We start from the raw sequence: 18,881 nt of genomic DNA, 5'->3' as shown, positions 1-18,881 counted from the left end.
GGATCAGCCTCTGTCTGCAGCCCGCCTTCTGTTCCAGGAGCAATCACCCAGCACTGGCTATGGGTAAAGGTGATCAGCCCTACTAGATGTGGGAGCACCAAAAATATCAGGATTTGGACCTTTGGCTGTGGCCAGAAGATATGACCATACTGTGTGAAACAGGAAAACTGGTGGTCTGCAGCCCAGAGATAAAGCCTAGGGAAGCCCCAACAGCCATTTCCTAGAGCCCAGCTCCACCTTGGAGGTCTCCTTTTCCATCTCTTTGTACCAAGAGCATCTATGAGCTAGAAGGAAGTAAATGAGAGCCTGTGAACTCAGTACTAAAGTTCAACTGCACTAAAAAATATAACAAAAGGAAAGAAAATACCACTGGAATAATAATTATAATAATTAAATAAATAATTAAAAAAAACCAGGGAAGGGAACAGACTAGTATGAGTTGAAGTCAAGAGATCTCAGGGTCAGTGTCCAGTTTAAAAAAATAAAAACAAGCTTTCAAATGACTTGTCTCCTTTCATGCATTATAAGAGGAGAGGTTCTGCCTGCTCCTGGAGCAAAGATCACACAGGAATCAGTTCAGGCAAGAAATCGCCTACACAGTTATTTCATATTGAGCCCAAAGTGAGAACAGGAGATGCAGATGAGTAGCAGGTGGGTTGTTGGACTCTGTGTGCCAGACAAATGGCATTTGGTCAGGGTGGGGTCTCCCCCATCTGAGAACAGGGCACAAAATTATGCAGGACTTTATGCAGACCAGACCCATGCAGCTGTCTGTGCATCACTTCTCCATCACCTGATGAACCTGCCACTGCTTTACGCAGATAGGAATGGAGGTTTGACTGGGCAGAACATGGGTAAGAGAAGAGTGGCTCTTTGAATGATCTCCAGTGCCTGACCTTACCTCAGCTACGCTTGCTCCATTTCCTGGTCCTGACCTTGTGTAATGTATTTTCTGACCTTTGGTCTGTCCCAGGACCATGTTTTTTTTTGCCTTCCCCTTTATTATCTCCTTCCCTTGTTTTCTGGGGTTTAGTTTAACATGAGAACTGTCCTCCTACCCTGAGTGTTAGTTTGGTTTCACCCCCATGAACGGCCTTGAACACAGCACCACAATCCTGGCTCCAAACGGTAGTCCAACCTGCTGAGCTGCTTGCCCTCATCCATCCAATGAACCCCTGACAGCACATACAAGCAACAGAGCCAGTCTCTGACCTGCTGCAGGTGATATGTGTCCTTTCTGGTCCCCAAATAATCACAGTACAGCAGATGTGACTCTGATGGGCTGAGCCCTGTTCAGAGGCAGTAGATGTTAGCGCAGATACAGAACTACGTTCACCTTTCCAAATGACTTTCAGCTCTCAGCCCATTACCATCTGACCTCCCCAGTGTGTTGCTGGGGCAGACAGATGTGAGCTTCCTTCATCTGTGGAGACCTGGCAAACGTCGTACAGTAAATCTCCACTGCTGATAACGCATATTAATATTAAGTCATCAAGGTTCTTCAACAGCAAGGCAAAAGTCACAAACCAGCAGCTCATAACAATAAATGAGGCCAGCAGATAATGGCCACATCTGATTTTATTCATGTAAATTTGACCTGTGTGTGACCATCAGATTGGACACTTGCACTGTGGTGGGGGTGGAGGGCAAAATATACAACCTAGAGAAAGGAGAGGAACGGCGGTGTGCTTTAAGTGGCTCCCGTAAGTTGTTAAGTGGGAGGAGTTGTGGTTAAGAGCCTCTTCTAGATGAGAGAAGTGCGTCAGCAGAGCATTTCCACGCACTTCGGCTCAGGGCTGAAACAACAGAAGCCGTCAGCAACACGGTAGCCGTCCCCCAAACAGCTACTGAGGGATGAGGGTAGAAGCTCCATAAGAACCCAACCTTGCTTCCATGCTGCAGGGTGACCACAGGCAGGAGCGAGGAGCCGACCTAGTAATTGTGCGTAGGATAAACAGCAACAACAGCCTTGCATTAGCTCTTCCTCCTAGCCAATGCTTAGCCATGCCAAGGTCTAGTTGCAATGGCCAGGTTTACGTCCTGGCAGCAGTTCATTCTTCGAAAATGAAACCGTACCTGATTCCCCCTTCTTTGATTTTTGAGAGGAAATTTCTCAGTAAGAAACACATGAATTTCGTGGGCTGGCAGGGGGCAGGTGGAAAACAACCAAAGAAAAATGCTGCTTTTCGGTTAGCCACAGGGATTGCGCAATCGTCCCAGGGTGTTGTCTGCTGGCCCTTTCCAAGGAGCTCTCTCCCAGCTCCACCTGGTGGCAAAAAGGACGTTCAGGCTATTGCTGTGGGCATCAGACTGGGCTCCAAGGGGACAGGGATTCGGTTGCTGCTGGTGCCATTTTGCACAAGTGGCCTCCCTTCTGTGTGGCATTGGCTTGCCTCCTCTCATGAGGTGGGAACAGCCCTTCACCCCATAGTTAAGTAAAGCCGATCTCCTGCAGGCTTGCGTGGTGAGTGTGGTATGGTGGGGAAATCCCAGCTGGGGAGGAAGGCACTTAGAAAGAAAGCAAAGGGAGCCTTGGGCTGGCAGCCAGGCAGAACTGACAGCTGTTTGAAGTATTTGCCTTGGGGCTGAGTCACTTCCGACTGTCAAAAATCATGAAAGACAGTCAAGAGTCTTCTCGGAGGGTGGTTAGAGCAGTCATATCTCCTAGCTTGGCATTTAGGAATTCCCATTGCCCAGACACAGACACCTCATGTCCTTTGAGATGACCTGAAGCGTCTCACCTGTCCTGCTTTCTTTCTCACATGAAGGAGTGGAAGGTGCAGCGCTACCTCAAGCTGGAGAAGATAATTTCAGCTTCATGAGAAGAGAAGGCTTCAGGGACATGTCAGAGCAGCCTTCCAGTATCTGAAGGGAGCGTACAAGAAAGCTGGAGAAGGACTTCTTACAAGGGCATGTAGTGATAGGACAAGGGTTGATAGTTTCAAACTGGAAGAGGGGAGATTTAGATTAGATATTAGGAAGAAATTTTTCATTATGAGGGTAGTGAGACACTGGCCCAGGTTGCCCAGAGAACTTGTGGATGCCCCATCCCTGGAGGTGTTCAAGGCCAGGTTGGATAGGGCTTCGAATAACCTGATCTAGTGGGAGGTGTCCCCTCTCATGGCAGGGAGGATAGACTAGATGATCTTTAAGGTCCCTTCCAACCCAAACCATCCTATGATTCATCAGTGCATTTGGCGTGACCATAATGATAAGGTGTTGTAGAAAGATAAGGTACTGATATAGACATCCCCAGATAACATGATATTAATCCAGGACCCTTCAAGACCTTGATCCTTCGGATGAGTCAGACACCAAATCTCGATCAAGATAGCTCCAGGATTTGGTCACCTCCTGGTCCAAAATACAGCTCAGGCCAGGCCTTGCCACAAATTCCTCCACCTACAACAACCAGAACAGCAACACCAGAATCATTGTCTGGTTTGCTTTTTGCTATGTTACCTTCTGAGAGAAGAAAAGGAGAACAAGAAAGAGAAACAGAGAGAGAGACAGAAAGAAAGAAAGAACGAAAGAAGAAAGCAAAGAAAGTCCCTGTAGCTCCAGACCAAGTGCAGAGCATCCCTCCCCAAAAGCAGGAATTAATTTCATCTCTTTCTCAAATGCCATAAATTTGATATTTTAAAACATGTTTCCTGAGAAAACAGAGAGAAAAAACAACTATGGAAAAGTCTCCATTTTTTCCATTTTTAAATAATAAACATCTAACTTCTAAATGTCAAAAATTATCAAAAATCATGAACTGGCAAAAAGTCCTGGGACTGGCTCATAGCTAATTAAGATGCTACAGACCCAAGGATGTAATACTTTGACTATTAATGTAAAGCTGATTACAAATACTGTTACTGTTATATACATTTGTAGAAAATACTCTCGGGAAGGCTGCATGTATCCTTTGGGGTTCTTCCCTTAGCTTACAAGTAACAGCCTGGCTTATACATGCCAGGAGCTGAGATCACTGGTATGAGAAACATCAGGGTGTGAGAAGTGAAGCCTTTGCAGGAAGTTATAGGAGCTATAGAGGGATAATGCCAGGTTCAGAAACACCGATGAAGCTATTTAGAGACAGTGCAGTATAAGGAAAGGCAGAGAAAAAGGGGAGGCAAAGCCACGATGCCAACACTTCCAAAAAGGCTGCATCCCACCAGAATCCTGCTTATTCCATAAAACGCCCGAGTATATATTAAGCTAAAGCCACATGGAGACCAGCAAAGCAGATGTCCCAATCTAACCTCCGCCCATCAGGATCTCCAGGGAAGTTTGCTGCGGCTCGGTGTCCTCCACCCACTTGGGCAGATCCCTTCGGGAAGGGAGAGGTGCTGATGTGAGCAGCGGCAAGACACCGAGGACACAACATGAAATCTGCAGTTGGCTCTCTCCTGGGGCAGAGGACAGCACAAAGGGCATTTCCAACCCCAAAAAAAGGCAGTACAAGAGCCACACTCTCTCCTAACTCCAAAATCAGCCAGTATACATGGAAATAACCAAGGTGAAGTCAGTAATTGCTCATTAATTCCAAAGAAACTTTAACAGTGGTCATAATAATTCCCATAAGCTCTAGTTGAATTACAGTTCAGGTGGGGACAGGCTTGACAGAGCATTTAGGGGGGAGCATTTAACAAAAGTTTGCATTTTGTTACCTACTCAGATTTTATGCTTTTCACAAGGACAGTATTTTTCTCCTCAAAGTGATTAGGACTAACTGCATATCACAGCATCTGTTTCCTTCAATTAGTGATTCCTACAAAGAATGTACCAGACACTTAAATAACGAGCTAGGAGCCCTTTATAAAGCAAGAATGTTCCAAAATGTTTCTTTGGGAAGAAGAGGGGGAAAAATGATATCTGATTACAGATAAATAATTCCTAAATTATGGAACATATCTCCAGCTCTGTAACTCTTGAATACTTAAATTATAATTATTCCACACAGCTGTTTGCTTTGCATTTTAAGTGAGTGTAACCTGATAGAACGGGCTCTGAATTTCTGTCAGGATTCTGTCAGAATAAAGAATCCCAAAATATAACAGAAATATGGATTCGCGTGTAAAACAACCTTCACTTTCTGAGAGCGCTCCTGCACATCCCATATATCAGGTGCGTGAGATGTAAAACTGAGGTGGTGTGGGCAAGGTTGTCCTTGGGCTGATCTTGACAACAGGAGCCAAGAGGTGGAATCAGGAGACTTCAGTATTATACTGATGATCCTCTCCGAGGATCCTCTTTTTTGCAGATAACCACGGGTAAAATATTCCTGTAAATACTTACTTTCAGAGGAGAATTTTGGTTTCGATGCAGTTCAAATATGCTCCTTCTTCAGTTTTTCAACAAAAAATTGTTTTTTGCACAGATGAAAAGAAACAAAACAAAACATTAGCTAATCAGCTGTAGTCACTAGCATCAGTGGCCTGTCTATGCCATTGAAATAACCCATTCCAGTTTATTTTCTGTCACCAAACCTTGCTGAACCTTCAGAAAACTTCACGTGTGCCTTTTTCTCCCCACCTTTGTAGCTTTAAGCCAGGACTGAAAATGGAACCCTTTTCCAGGTAATGCAAAACTTGCTTGGTACCACCAGCTTCTCCACAGCAAAGCCCTCACACTGCAGGAATTTAAACTCACAATGCAATTTACTGTCACAATAAAACAACAGCTGACTTCTCTGCATGGAACCAACCAGATCTGCACAAAACAGACATTTACCATCTTTTCTTTCACTTGTCCAGTATTTACCATCATTTCCGTTTTGCTCAGAGGCACCACCAACTATCCTTGAGGAACTAAACAGAATGAGATCCCACTGGAGTTCACAGGATTGCTTGAGTGAAGGTTTTCATGACCTCTAATGTGGTGACCCATGAAGGAAAAGCAAATTAGGACAAGCATCTTCATGTCAAGTCCATCATGTGCTCTATGCTGCCTCCATGCACACCTTGCTGTGACCTGGAAATTAGGAAATAAATGATTTTACTTCCTGTAAAGTCATTTCTCTTGATGGTAGATGGCACATTTCAGTGCCACAACAGCTGTAGTGACTGAGATGAGCCAGCCCAGCAGGGAGAGGGAACCATGGAAGAGTCAACCAAGCATGGTTTGGGCAAGACCACCATCGGCCCAGGGCTTTGAGATGGGATGCCCTGAGCATCCAAAACATGCTAAGAATAGCTTCTTCTTGCTTTTTTTCCAAATGTCAGCTGGCAGATTTATATTTTTTAAAGAGGGTGAATTCAAAGTTAATAGCCAATGCAATCCATTAATAAACCTCAGTTATAAATATACAGCCAGCCTGTGCTTCTGAGCTGGGTACATATCCCAGTGACCTGTCACAAAGAATAAAGAAAGGCTGACAGGCACAAGTGACATCATTCACACCTGGGGAAGGGAAAACTTTGGTTTTGTTGAGTCTTCCTTGCCTGAGGAGACAAGAAACGGAACAACAAGAGAGAAGTAGCTCATGGAAAACATGATAGTAGACCAGCCATGATGCTTGGGATATTTTGCTGTTCTGTAAAATTAACCTAGACACCAAATCAGGTAAAGGACACCCACTAGTGTCTCAAATGTCTTATTTATGCTTTTTTTTTTTTTTCTTTTTTTATGCTGTGGCCAGTACTTCAGTTTAAGAGTTACCTTGTTAGAAGTTACAAACCCCACTTTTTCTGTCTTTAATCCTTACAAAAAGTAATGAAATCTCAAACACTTAGTGTCTTCTGTCCTTCTGTCTGAATCATCAAGTAAGGTTAGCTGATAGACTTTCCCAGCAGATGTTGGGGGTTTCCCTAGGGCTGGAGGTCCCTCCGGTTTATACCTCAGTGCCCAACTACCTTTGTTTCCTTTTTATTTCCTCAGCCCTCCCTCCCTCAGGCTGCCCAGTTCTCCTGGAACATTGATCACAGAGAGCCTGGTCCTGCTTTAACAAGCATAATCCCTTGAGGGATTCTTCCATGCAAGTGAGGGGGAGAAATGAGTGATAATTTATGATGAGTGCCCTTGCAATTAGCACCTTGGAAAATAACGCTGCCTGGGGAAGCTGAGAAGGCCATAACTGCAAGCGTAGCCAGGACAGAAGTGTCATTCTGATGCTAAGTCTAAATTCTTATTAAAGTCAGTGGGAGCTGGAGGTGGTGGAAGACAGGGATAACATAACCTAGAGATGGGGGCACAGCCCAGGGCAACCAAAGCTCTGAAACTCTTCTTCCTTGGTCTTACCTGATGCAATATCAAGCTCCTTAAGGATCTATTGGCCAGAGGACACCTAACAAACTGGGGCTACTATTAGAGACTTTGTATGGGCAACTCATCATCAAAGGAGAGGTGGAAAACGGACTGAAACACAGGCTCTGGACTTGAATTTTAATATTTATAACTGATATTCTAATATCAGTTACATGAGTGTGGGATTTCACACGCTGATCAGAGCCTGTTAAGGTCTTTCTATTTACTCCTGAAGGCTTTGTATCAGTCCCTGAGTTTGGCAATCTTGCAGTGAATGTTGCTAACCATTAAATTTATAGGATATCTGAATGTAAATATACGAGTAAAAGCATAGACACATATACACATACAAACAGAATCCAAGGCATGAACAGTCAATGGAGAAAGAGGCATATGAGAGGCATCACTTACCCTCTCTGTTACTCTCTAGGTTTGATTACCTCTCCATTAAACACAGATGGTAGTCATACTACCTGCATTCCTTATATAGGTAGCTCAGCTAAATAATTAAGGGAAGCTGTGGCTGGAGCATGTTGAATGAAGCAGTGGAAGGCTCTGCAGGTCCTACGATCAGTGTTAAGCACGGAATTGGATTACCCTCACTTTGGTTGTCTTTTGGCATGAGGTCTTTTTAAAGGTTACAACTGGCTACAACTTACCCAAAAAGCAGTGAGTTTTGTGAGGTTTAGTTATAGTTACTCCCCATTAAAAATATGACTTCAGTGGTACCTGGAGGCTTATGTGCTGGAGCAGCTGTGATGGACTTGTTCCTTGCTTCAGTCCTGGCCAACCAGGAAGGCCAGCCTTCCCCGAGATGTGGTTTGCCCACCAGCAGAGTAAGATAACTTACCAACAAATACTTCAGGTTTAGTGTGTGAGGATTATTTGTAGAGGACTTGAATTTCTGCATCTATTTTAGCAGATTTAAAGAGTGGCAAGGAACATTCCTGGGCACTGGAACTTGGTTGAATATATTGTTAAAATATTAGAAAATCCCTGGCGTGCTTTTGGCTCAGGTAAAAGCACACTCCCAAGCAATTCCTGGGCATGGTTCAAGAGTTAACATGGGCCAAGGGCCATTCCCAGGAGACATTTTGCATAGAGCCACCTTGTTCTGGAAGGCAGGAGTATTTAATAGGTTGGATGTAGGCCGTTTAATGCCAGGAGGCATCAGCATGAGAGCTAAGTTTAATTAACTAGTGGAGATGTAGCCAGAAAGTCCAATCCACTCCCTACACTGACACTGTGACTCTTGGAAGCAGGAGCAGAGATGACCTGGGAGAGGATGTAGAAAGTAAAATGGCTTCTCTTCTTTTCCAAGCAACTGGTAGCATCTCCACTCACTATCTCTGTATCCCAGGTCCTGAGGGAAATGCTCTATTTTGCATTTAACAACAGCTATACCCTTTATTAGCCTGGCTACAGCCCACCAGTACTGTAGCCAACAGTGCACAAGGGAGTCATATGTTTAGCATCATCTCCAGCCAGCTTTGATTCCTGCTGCAAGACTGGTAATTGGCAGAAGTGGAGGAGACAGCTTCTAGCATAAGCTTGGAGAGCAAGACTTGAAGCAAATCCATAGGGAAACACATGAATCATGCCACTATCCCGTCTGCTTCCCATCTCAGAAAGGCAGGATATGAACACTGAAGTGTAGCATGACTTTTGTCTCTTTCCTGGTCACAGGTGGTCCCCCCCCCCATCTCAAATAGTGTTGAGGGCACTTACCACTACCTGGTTCTAGGCCCATTTCTCAAAATGACCAAGGCATGAGTTTGGGCAAGACACAACTCCTTTCTAGCCCTCTTTCATCCCTCTGACTCTGAGTATGTACTTCTGTTTAGACTGAAAGAGGATAAGCATAGCATCTCTTAAATAACTCAGTTAGGACCTCTACAATGAGATGTTCAAAAGTAGCCACACAGCTTGAGCAATGTTAATGATGAAGATAAATCAATATCTGGGAGCTCACTCTCCCACCTCATTTCTTGGTAATTATATTTTTTTTTCCCAAGTAACAGACATTTTCATTTTTCATGCCTACTTAAGAGGAGCTCTGTATAAAATCTGTCCCCTTGTTATTTTTTCTCTCTCCTCATTCTGGCTTTTTTTTGTTTTTTTTCTTTTATTTTTGCTCACAAATGCACACGCCCTTCTGAATTCATCTGTGTTCAGTCTTTAGTTTCGTAGCTGGATTATACAGTTCTACAGAAAACACATCCCTCGGATGTGTAGCTAGAAGCTTGTAAGAGGTTCAGGCGAGTGCTTATCTCTTTCTAAACTAAAGGCACCTCTTTTGTTTATTGGATTTTGCTTTGTTCTCATGCTCTCCTGCTGCTCAGTACATCTACAGATCCAGGTTGAAACCACCTTCTCACAAAGACCTAGCAGTGGCTCTAAGGAAAGTAATGGGAGAAAAAAGGGAAGGAAACCCATTTTATTTTTCTGGGGGTGAAGTGTCTCATTTGATACTCTTCTTTTTTTTTTTCTTTTCTTTTTTTTTTTTTTTTAATCCCAAATTCTTACAATACACATTCTAGCTTCACCCACTTCCTCTGCAGGAACAGCTGTCAAAACGCTGTTACATCCTAGGCTACTGCGGCTTTACGACTCACATTAGCAGCTCTTTAAGGGTCTGGCGGAGGCTGGCTGTGAGGTTTCAAGCCTGTGATTTCTCATTACCCAACTGCCAGGAAGTGTAATGCAAGGTCAGATGGGACGCTGAAGGCAGCAGGGAGGTACACTGCAGGGTTTGATGGGAGGTAGACCAGAGGTACCTCCATGGATCCTCCATCTCCAATCCCGCCACCTTCAATTGTCCACTCTTCTTGTTTAAAACCACCTGGACCAAACATCAGCCAAAGCGTCCACCTGGTTCCTCAGAGGCTGGTGCTGCTCATTCTCATCACAACAAGGGACAAAGCAAAACAAAAAGCAGAAAGAGCTTTTGTTGCACTGGGTTCTCATTGATTTAGTAAACATTTCCTTGGGTGGATGCTGCAGATAATAAGCTCTGAGGAGTACAACAACACAATGCAATACCGACATCAGCATGATAATGGATAAAGATACCGTCATCTCTGTTTGAGGATGGAAAATGCCGATTTGGTGCAAAGTATTGAGGAGCCATCTCTTAAAGGGGTGGTTAAAGGCCTGGATGCGATTGCTGCACCACAGTGAAAAATGAGATTGGAAGGTAAAATAAGTGCAAGAATTTTGCATGCATGGGAAGGAGAGAAATGGATAACCAACTCTGACTTTGTGAAGCACCTTGGAGACACAGGCCAGAGTCTTCAAAGTCCTCCAGCATGCCATCAAGAACACAGTAGCCCTTGTTAAACAGTATAAACTGTGATGTACTGATGTCTATCAAGGGTACACTGAAAGGACAGCTGTGGCTAAAGCTCTTTCTAAGCTCAGTTTTTCTATCACGTGCCCAGTCAGCCTGCCAAGCAACTTGGGTTGGCTGTCTGCTTGTTTGAACCATCTGGACCACACTTAGCTGCCACAACAGGGTGCCAAACCATTGAGAATGAGTGAACCTGGACACATGCTTGAAAGCCATTAAGTTACTGCAGGGTAGGAAATTATCTCCTGCCAGCAGAACCATTACTAGATATGTGCTTTTTCTTACCCCACCCCATGCAGATGCTTTATCTTAATGTGCTTAATTAACCATTTAGGAAGATGACAAGGTTGCCTGTGAGTGGTTGCTTGCCTCAACAGACAGTAGCCCACTAATCCAAATAACCTCTTACTCAACAACCCACCACCTGCTATCTCAATAAGATCTTTTCTGCCACAGGTTTTGTCTACTCCAGGGCTAGGTTTTGGGTCAGGTTGTTGGTTTGTTTGATTTAAACTTCTTGAGCAGTTGGATCTCAGGTGGCTGCTGGTGGATTTCTCAGCATTCTCCGCATCCACATGAAAAAACAACATCTGTGAGCCATCCCCACCTGTAGCCCAGAGAAGCAGCGTCTCATTGCATGAACACACATATGGGGGCACCATGTTGTTTCTCAGCGGCTTTGCAAACCCAAATCATAGAATCATAGAATCATAGAATCATAGAATGGCTAGAGTTGGAAAGGACCTTAAAGATCATCTAGTTCCAACCCCCCTGCCATGGGCAGGGACACCTCTCACTAGAGCAGGTTGCTTAAAGCCCCATCCAGCCTGGCCTTGAACACTTCCAGGGATGGGGCATCCACAACTTCCCTGGGCAACCTGTTCCAGTGCCTCACCACCCTCACTGTAAAGAATTTCTTCCTTATATCTAATCTAAATCTCTTCTCTTCCAATTTAAAACCATTGCCCCTTGTCCTGTCACCACTCTTCCTGACAAAGAGTCCCTCTTCAGCTCTTCTGTAGGCTCCCTTCAGGTACTGATAGGCTGTTATAAGGTCTCCCCGGAGCCTTCTCTTCTCCAGGCTGAACAACCCCAGCTCTCTCAGTCTGTCTTCATAGGAGAGGTGCTCCATCCCTCTGATCATCCTCGTGGCCCTCCGCTGGACCCGTTCCAACAGGTCCATGTCCTTTCTGTGTTGAGGACTCCAAAGCTGGACACAGTACTCCAGGAGGGGTCTCACGAGCGCAGAGTAGAGGGGCAGAATCACCTCGCGAGACCTGCTGGCCACACTTCTCCTGATGCAGCCCAGGACACGGTTGGCTCTCTGGGCTGCCAGTGCACACTGCCTGCTCATGTTGAGCTTCTCATCCATAAGCACTCCCAAGTCCTTCTCCTCGGGGCTGCTCTCCAGCCATTCTCCACCCAACTTGTATTTGTGCCTGGGGTTGCCACGTCCCAGGTGCGGGACCCTGCACTTGGCTTGGTTGAACTTCATGCAATTTGCACGAGCCCACCTCTCCAGCCTGTCTAGGTCCCTCTGGATGGCATCCCTTCCCTCCAGCGTGTCAACTGCGCCACCGAGCTTGGTGTCATCAGCAAACTTGCTGAGGGTGCACTCTATCCCACTGTCCATGTCACCGACAAAGATGTTAAACAGTACTGGTCCCAGTACCGACCCCTGCGGAACACCACTCGTTACTGGCCGCCACCTGGACATTGAGCCATTGATTGTAACCTTTTGGATGCGGCCATCCAGCCAGTTCCCTATCCACCGAGTGGTCCATCCATCGAATCCATGAGTTTCTAATTTTGAGACCAGGATGTCGTGCGGGACAGTGTCAAATGCTTTGCATAAGTCCAGGTAGAGGAATCCAATTGTTGTCAGTTTGGAAGTATCTCTATCCTGTGTTTTTGAGCATAGAAAAAAAATTCTGAATTCTGTCATGAAGCTTAGATTATGTCATGAAGCATAGATTTCCAGGTAGATTGGAAATCTCCACAAGTGAAATCACCCATGTCCGAGTCATGAGTAGGTTGTGAGATGAACAGCAACAGGTTCTGGTTACTTAAAGCTCAGCTGAAATGATTTTTAGGTACCAAGTAACTCCAGGAGGCCTTTGTGAAGAAAGACATTTGATCAGGCAAGACAATACGTAGCCTGGGATAATGACAATTTTTTTAATTGTTGTCATTCAGCCAGACTAAATTTGGCCACGCCCCCCCCTATTTTGAGCTCCTGTTAAATACTTGATCAGAGGATCTTTGCAATCACTTCATGACAGTGACATTGTGTCAAAGTATCATCACTTCTCCAGCAAAGTACGGTGAATAATGCAATCCCATCAAAAGGTGATAGAGTCCATCAATCTCTCGAGCTTGTTTAACATTGTATTGCTCAAAACACTGATACAGAGACTGGCCCAACCCAGAGCACTCTGTAACGGTCCTGAATCAAATCATACTTTGTGAGCTGTTTCACTGGGAGAGTAGAAGATGTGAGGAGGAGAGAATCTGGGGGTGTTCACCTTGCTGTAGACAGGTCACTCCATGGTCATGCAAAATTGGTGTAGAGATATTTCTCCAGCTCATGGTACTACGAGGACAATTACACTTAAACTTCTGAGGCACTACGTTGGCTGTGATCAGAAGGCCAGCCCAAGGACCTAAGTTGGACAGATCTCAGAGTTCCTTTGCAAGGGTCAGTTTTTGCCAAGGCTGGGCTTGTTAAGGACACATTTCCTGAGCTGTTGACTCTGCTTCCTGCAGGCAGAATTACTGCAGAGAGAAAAGAATAACGTGTTCTTCTGTGAAGGTTGTGAGTACCCCTTCCCCTGAAAGCCCAGGAGCTTTGAAAGAGGAAAAGACTGCAACAGGACCAAATAGATGAGGATCTCCACCACCCAATCAATCAATGCGGATCATTTCACCATCTTACTAGGCTTTATGGTCTTTTGAGGCTTACGTTAGCCACAGGCACAGGCTGGCTCCAGGACCAGCAGTCAGGAGTACTGCTGAGGGAGGCACAGGAGCTCCCACAACCACTGAATGTAGACCTTTTTCAACAGATGCAAAGAAAGAGGAGCAAGCTTCAAGTATAATTTAAAATACATTTATTGTTTCATTTGTTCTGGCTTTTTTTGTTATACAAAGATGTTAAATAACTTAAATACATTCTCAACAGTCACTCAGAATCAGATTTATACCTACAAGCTGTACATATGAGGTAGAGAAAAATAACTTAGGCTCCCATAAGACATTGGAAAAAAAAAAAAAAAAACCACGAAAAATAAAAGAAAAATACTAATCCTTCATGTTAGTATTCCCACCTCCCTTTAAAAGGAAATGCCATCCCAAGTGTGCAAAACAAATCCTAGACTTCACATTCAGGCCTCAAAAGGCATTGTTAGAGACTGGGGTGGGGTGGAATAAGGGGAAATTCCTGTGTTAACTTTGGTGATTGCTGTTTCAGATGGGTCCACGTCCAAGGGGAGCCGGCAGGGTTATCTACACACAACCTTGCTTAGCCCTGAACTCAATCCCCACCTCTACTAACTTAGGTGCCTGTCCTTATCCCCTTTTGTTGTCAGCAGGGAGAAACTGGCACCTCCACATGGGCCAAAACACCTTCTAGAGATGCCTACACTGGTTGCAGACAGAGCCTGGGCAAGCGAGCCTGCACCACGGGCTCCTTATCTAAGCAGGGATGACTCCAGGCAATTTGCAAATGTCCTACTATGCCAAGCATGTCAGCACCTCTCCCAACTCTCCTGAACAACCCCTTGATGAAAGAGAGGACTCAGTGAGAGAGGAATCTCCTGTCCTTTTGGGTCCCCTGGGCAAAGGATGCTGAGAAGAGGTTTGCGCATTTCTGAAAACCTTCAGTAACGACTAAGAACATTGCGTCGTTCATATGTGTCCCCTGATAGCCTGCTGAATTTTCATTTGTCTGAACAATTTATGGTGTTAAATTACACCCTCCTCACTCCCGGCCCCTGAGGAAACTTAGTTACGGGAAGCCTACCATGATGCCAGAGCTAAGCTGTGCTTGCAATATCCATTTTCTTGTCCTTCCCACCCACAAATACTTGAGATTCCCCTTTTTTTGGTTCAGAAATATTCTGTTTCTTGGAGCTTCCTCGAACCTGTAAATAACTTGGTCAAATCCAATGTTCATCAGTGAAAAATACATTTAAAAGCTATTCAGTGGCAATATTCATGGCCCTAAGCTTAACTGCTTTAGCAAGGACTAGATTTCTACTGCCCTGATCCTGTGCCATACTGAGCCTCCTTCAAGATACACTGGCAGTAATGGCCATAAAAGGCACTATTTCTCTTACGGGAAAATGTTGCTCTCCAAAAGTCATCACCTACTTAGCATCCTGAAAAGCGAAAGCCAGGACAAGCTGACCATGGAAGGCAGACTCAACCCAACAGATGTGCACAGAGCCAAATAAACCAGGAACGAAGAGCTTTGTTGCACCTGTTTTATCGAGTACAGAACAGACCTAATTTTACTGCAACATCAACTGAGGAATTTTTCACAGGCACTATAATCCACCAGAAAATTACCTTAAGCAGCATCTACTCCATGAAAGTACCCTTGAGAAATCTGTCCCTTCATCTGGGTTCTCATCCAACCCTACTACAGCCAAACCAACCTAATTTCTCCTCATGTCTTGGCTAAAATAGGGCAGCTGAAAAACGATTAACAAAGAAATTCAAAACCTGGGCTGAAGGAAGGCAGATGTGTACGAGCTGGCCAACCACAAAAAAAAATCCTCAGAAATTATTTTGCCCCTGCTCAGGTCTCCAAAACAGCAATCCCAAAAGCTCTTTTGAAAACAGATGGTCCATAACTCATCCCCTGCTTCCAAAGGTGAACAACAGGCTTCCTGAACGGCAGCACACCGAGTTCCCAGCTCCCCAGTTTTACACTGTCCTGTTCAAATAGATTAAAATTGCTTGTGTTAGATCAAGCCTGGAATTTGGTCCTCTCCATTAAACCTTCCCATGTGCTGACCTTATTTTTTTTTTTCACCAATAACCTTTTTAAAAGTCATTCTTCCCAGGCCAACTGAGATCAATGGTAAATATCTAGTTATTGTGAATAAATTTTGGGTTTCCTCCATCCAGGGCCATCTCAAGACCAGGATGCACCACTGAAAAACGGTAAGCTTGACGTTTCGGGGTAGTTTTTTGCATGTTAATTACAAGCTACTCATTCTTCATAACTCGTTTTTAGTGTAAAGAATTTTTTTTTTTTTTTTTTTTTTTAAAAAAAAGCCCCTTTGATTAAACACTTCTTGTTTCACCAACTGGAGTCTTTTGAGAGCTGGAAGACAATGAGAATGTAATGTTTAGGACTTGTTTTGCATGTCTCCACATCCGGCATATATGAGTCAGTCACACAGAATAGAAGCTTGTTAAAAAACAGATGACGGGTGCAACAATTATTTGTGTGGGTTTTTATTTCTTTTAATAGAAAATTCTAATATAAAACAGCAAACATTTTCAGTTTGCCTTGTTTACAAAAATATTATATATATTTTTTTTTATATTTCTGACATAACTAAATGCACTATTCAATAAAAATATTCTTCCATCAGCTAACTTCTCTTTTAAAAAAAATTAATAAAAAAGTTATATAAATAATGGTTGCACCCCCTGCCCCAAAACTGATCTTGCAAGTCTTGCTGGATCAGCTTAGGAGAACCAACACTTTGACGTTTTTGGGGGAACAGGGGTTGAAAGGGGATCAGAAACCAGAGACGTCCCCTACACCCATCCATCCTTCTCCAGTTACATCTGCTGCAAAAACCTATTTTTCTGGGGGTAAGAAAAAGGGGAAAAGTTGCTTTGCACCTTTTTTTTTTTTCTTTCATATGAAATGACACCATGAAAGATTCAGGGACCCAAATCCACTCTTGTAGTAGTTTTACAAAAATGAGCAATTTCATTGAATTACACTGGAGATCCAATGGTGTGGTGGTAGAATCAGCCTCTCTGGAAAAATCCAATTTCATACAGCTGCAATAAAAAGGGAGTTACAGGACACTACCCAATGTTTTATAGAGGACTTCAGGGTCTCTTATCTAGGGTTTTCTGAACTCACGTACGAGTAGCAGAAGCTCATGCTCCATGGGTTAATTCGATTCCAACTCATTTATCACCAACAGAAAACCCAGATCAAGCACTTGAGAGGGCTGGACATCTTTTCTACCAGCTGCTACTTGTTTCATCCTACTCAAGCTCCACTGGATTTTTCCAAAATGAGGCTTTTCCCCCCATTCTTTCTTCAAAGATAAGGCAAACATTGGAAAACGCCGGAACTAAACACCACCCCACACCCAAAACACACGCAACGCGATGGGGGGGAAGAAGAAAAATAACCCACATAGGTTTTACCACCCTAGGTCAAAAGGCCAAGAAGACAAGTTCTCCTGATTTCAGAGTGTTAGTATATTTTATACACTGCCTATACATTTAACACATGTGCCTCGCTACTATTTAGTTATTTATAATTTTTTTTTTTAACCACAGGAGAATAAACCTTGCTATTTACAATATATAACAGGCAAGTAATATATCCACATTAACATAAATACAATTTGTTTTTTGTGGGGTTTTTTTGTTGGTTTTTTTTTTTTTTCTTAAATACTTACAGAAAGCATCCAGGCTTCAGTGCGTGAGTTATAATACACAGAAGAGCTCTTTCACTCAGTAGTTCATTCACTCTTTGCCTCTTTCTTCTAGTCAAGCTTTGACAGTCTGCCTTACTGCCCACCCATCTCTCTCTCCCCTCCGCTACCAAATACACCGGGCTACCGTTTCCCATCCGACCCAGTCATTTTCTCTGCAATGATACCGATGCCAACGCTGCCCTCTCTTCTGCATCTAGGGCCTCATTCTCCTCTCACACCAGTGCAATGTGGAGCTACTCCAGCGAGGTCAACGGAGACAGAGACACCAGTGAAAAGAAGGAAAATGAGGCCCATGGTTTAAATATAACAATAATAATAATAATTAATAATAATAATAATGCACATAAATTGCGGCCCACTCTTTAATTAAGAAAAAATAGAGTTTTTTTAAAAAAAGAATGGAGCCAGAAATAGTAATTCAGACCCAAAACACCTCATGTTTTGAGCAGGTTTGGATCCGGCCTTACTTTGGAGGGGAAGAGCTATTCTAGCACACACACAAAAATGTAACAGTGAGTTTGCACATATGTGTGAGAGAGAGAGAGAGAGACAGAGGGAGAAAGAGAATTTAACATAATACCACATTGAAACCATAAGAAGGTCCTTCTGAAGGGCTTTACAATAAATAAATGTTCATTCAATATTTATATATATATATTTATGTGTCAGCGTGTGTGTATATATATATACACACATGCACACTGAATAATATGTTTCTAGTCAGTTTATTTTTTAAACCATTAGATAAAACTGCTCGTGGGTGACTTTCAAAGCGGTGCATCTCCCAGAAGCCGCGAGACCTTCCTGCAAACCTTCTGCGTCCAATGCGCCACCACGCATTTGCAGTGGTGGAAGGGACAAACACTGTTGCGTGGGTTCCTCCTTTTCCAGCACTACCCCAACCTCCAGAATTGTACAGCAAAAAAGCAAACATCAAAAAAAAAAAGAGATGGTGTGCTTCATTTTGCAGGACCATAGCGCTATTAACCATAACATCCTGTCCCTCCCCATGCCCCCACCTCAAGATTTGACGCCAACGAGCCAGGCTGGACTGCAGGTATTTGTTACCAAGAAAAAAAAAAAAAATATATATCTTTTCTCCTCCCAGTAGATGCACATGAACAGATTAAATATTAGTGGCTACTATTTGGGGAAAAAAAATTAAAAAAAAAAAAAGAAAGAAAAGAAAAAATAATGGTCCATCTTGGAAAACTACTCTCTTTTTGCTTGGCTGAAAAACTCCAGCCAGCTTTCCTCTTTTAAGAACCAAATCAATGGCTTACATAAAATAGGTGGAAATTGCTACTACTGGACAATCAAAAATCGTTACCAAAAATAAAACAAAATGCCCTCTGCTCTCCAATATTTCTTCAGAAATCTTCGTTGAGGCATTCGCTGGCTGCTTCCAATCCACTTTTACGTGACTGAAGGATATTGCCGCATCAAGTCCTGGATTGTAAGTATCCTCTTCAAAGGAAAAAAGAAATGCTGAACGTTGCCATCCGTTTCCCAGCGTCAGAGCGATTTACCTCTGCAGTCAATTTCTGGCTGCTCTGGCCACTTGATAGTTTGTCTCAGCGTCAATTGGTTGTTCCAAA

Source organism: Numenius arquata, chromosome 12, assembly GCF_964106895.1.
Source record: "Numenius arquata chromosome 12, bNumArq3.hap1.1, whole genome shotgun sequence".
NCBI classification, from domain to species: Eukaryota; Metazoa; Chordata; class Aves; order Charadriiformes; family Scolopacidae; genus Numenius; species Numenius arquata.
Note: the sequence above shows the minus strand (reverse complement) of the source record.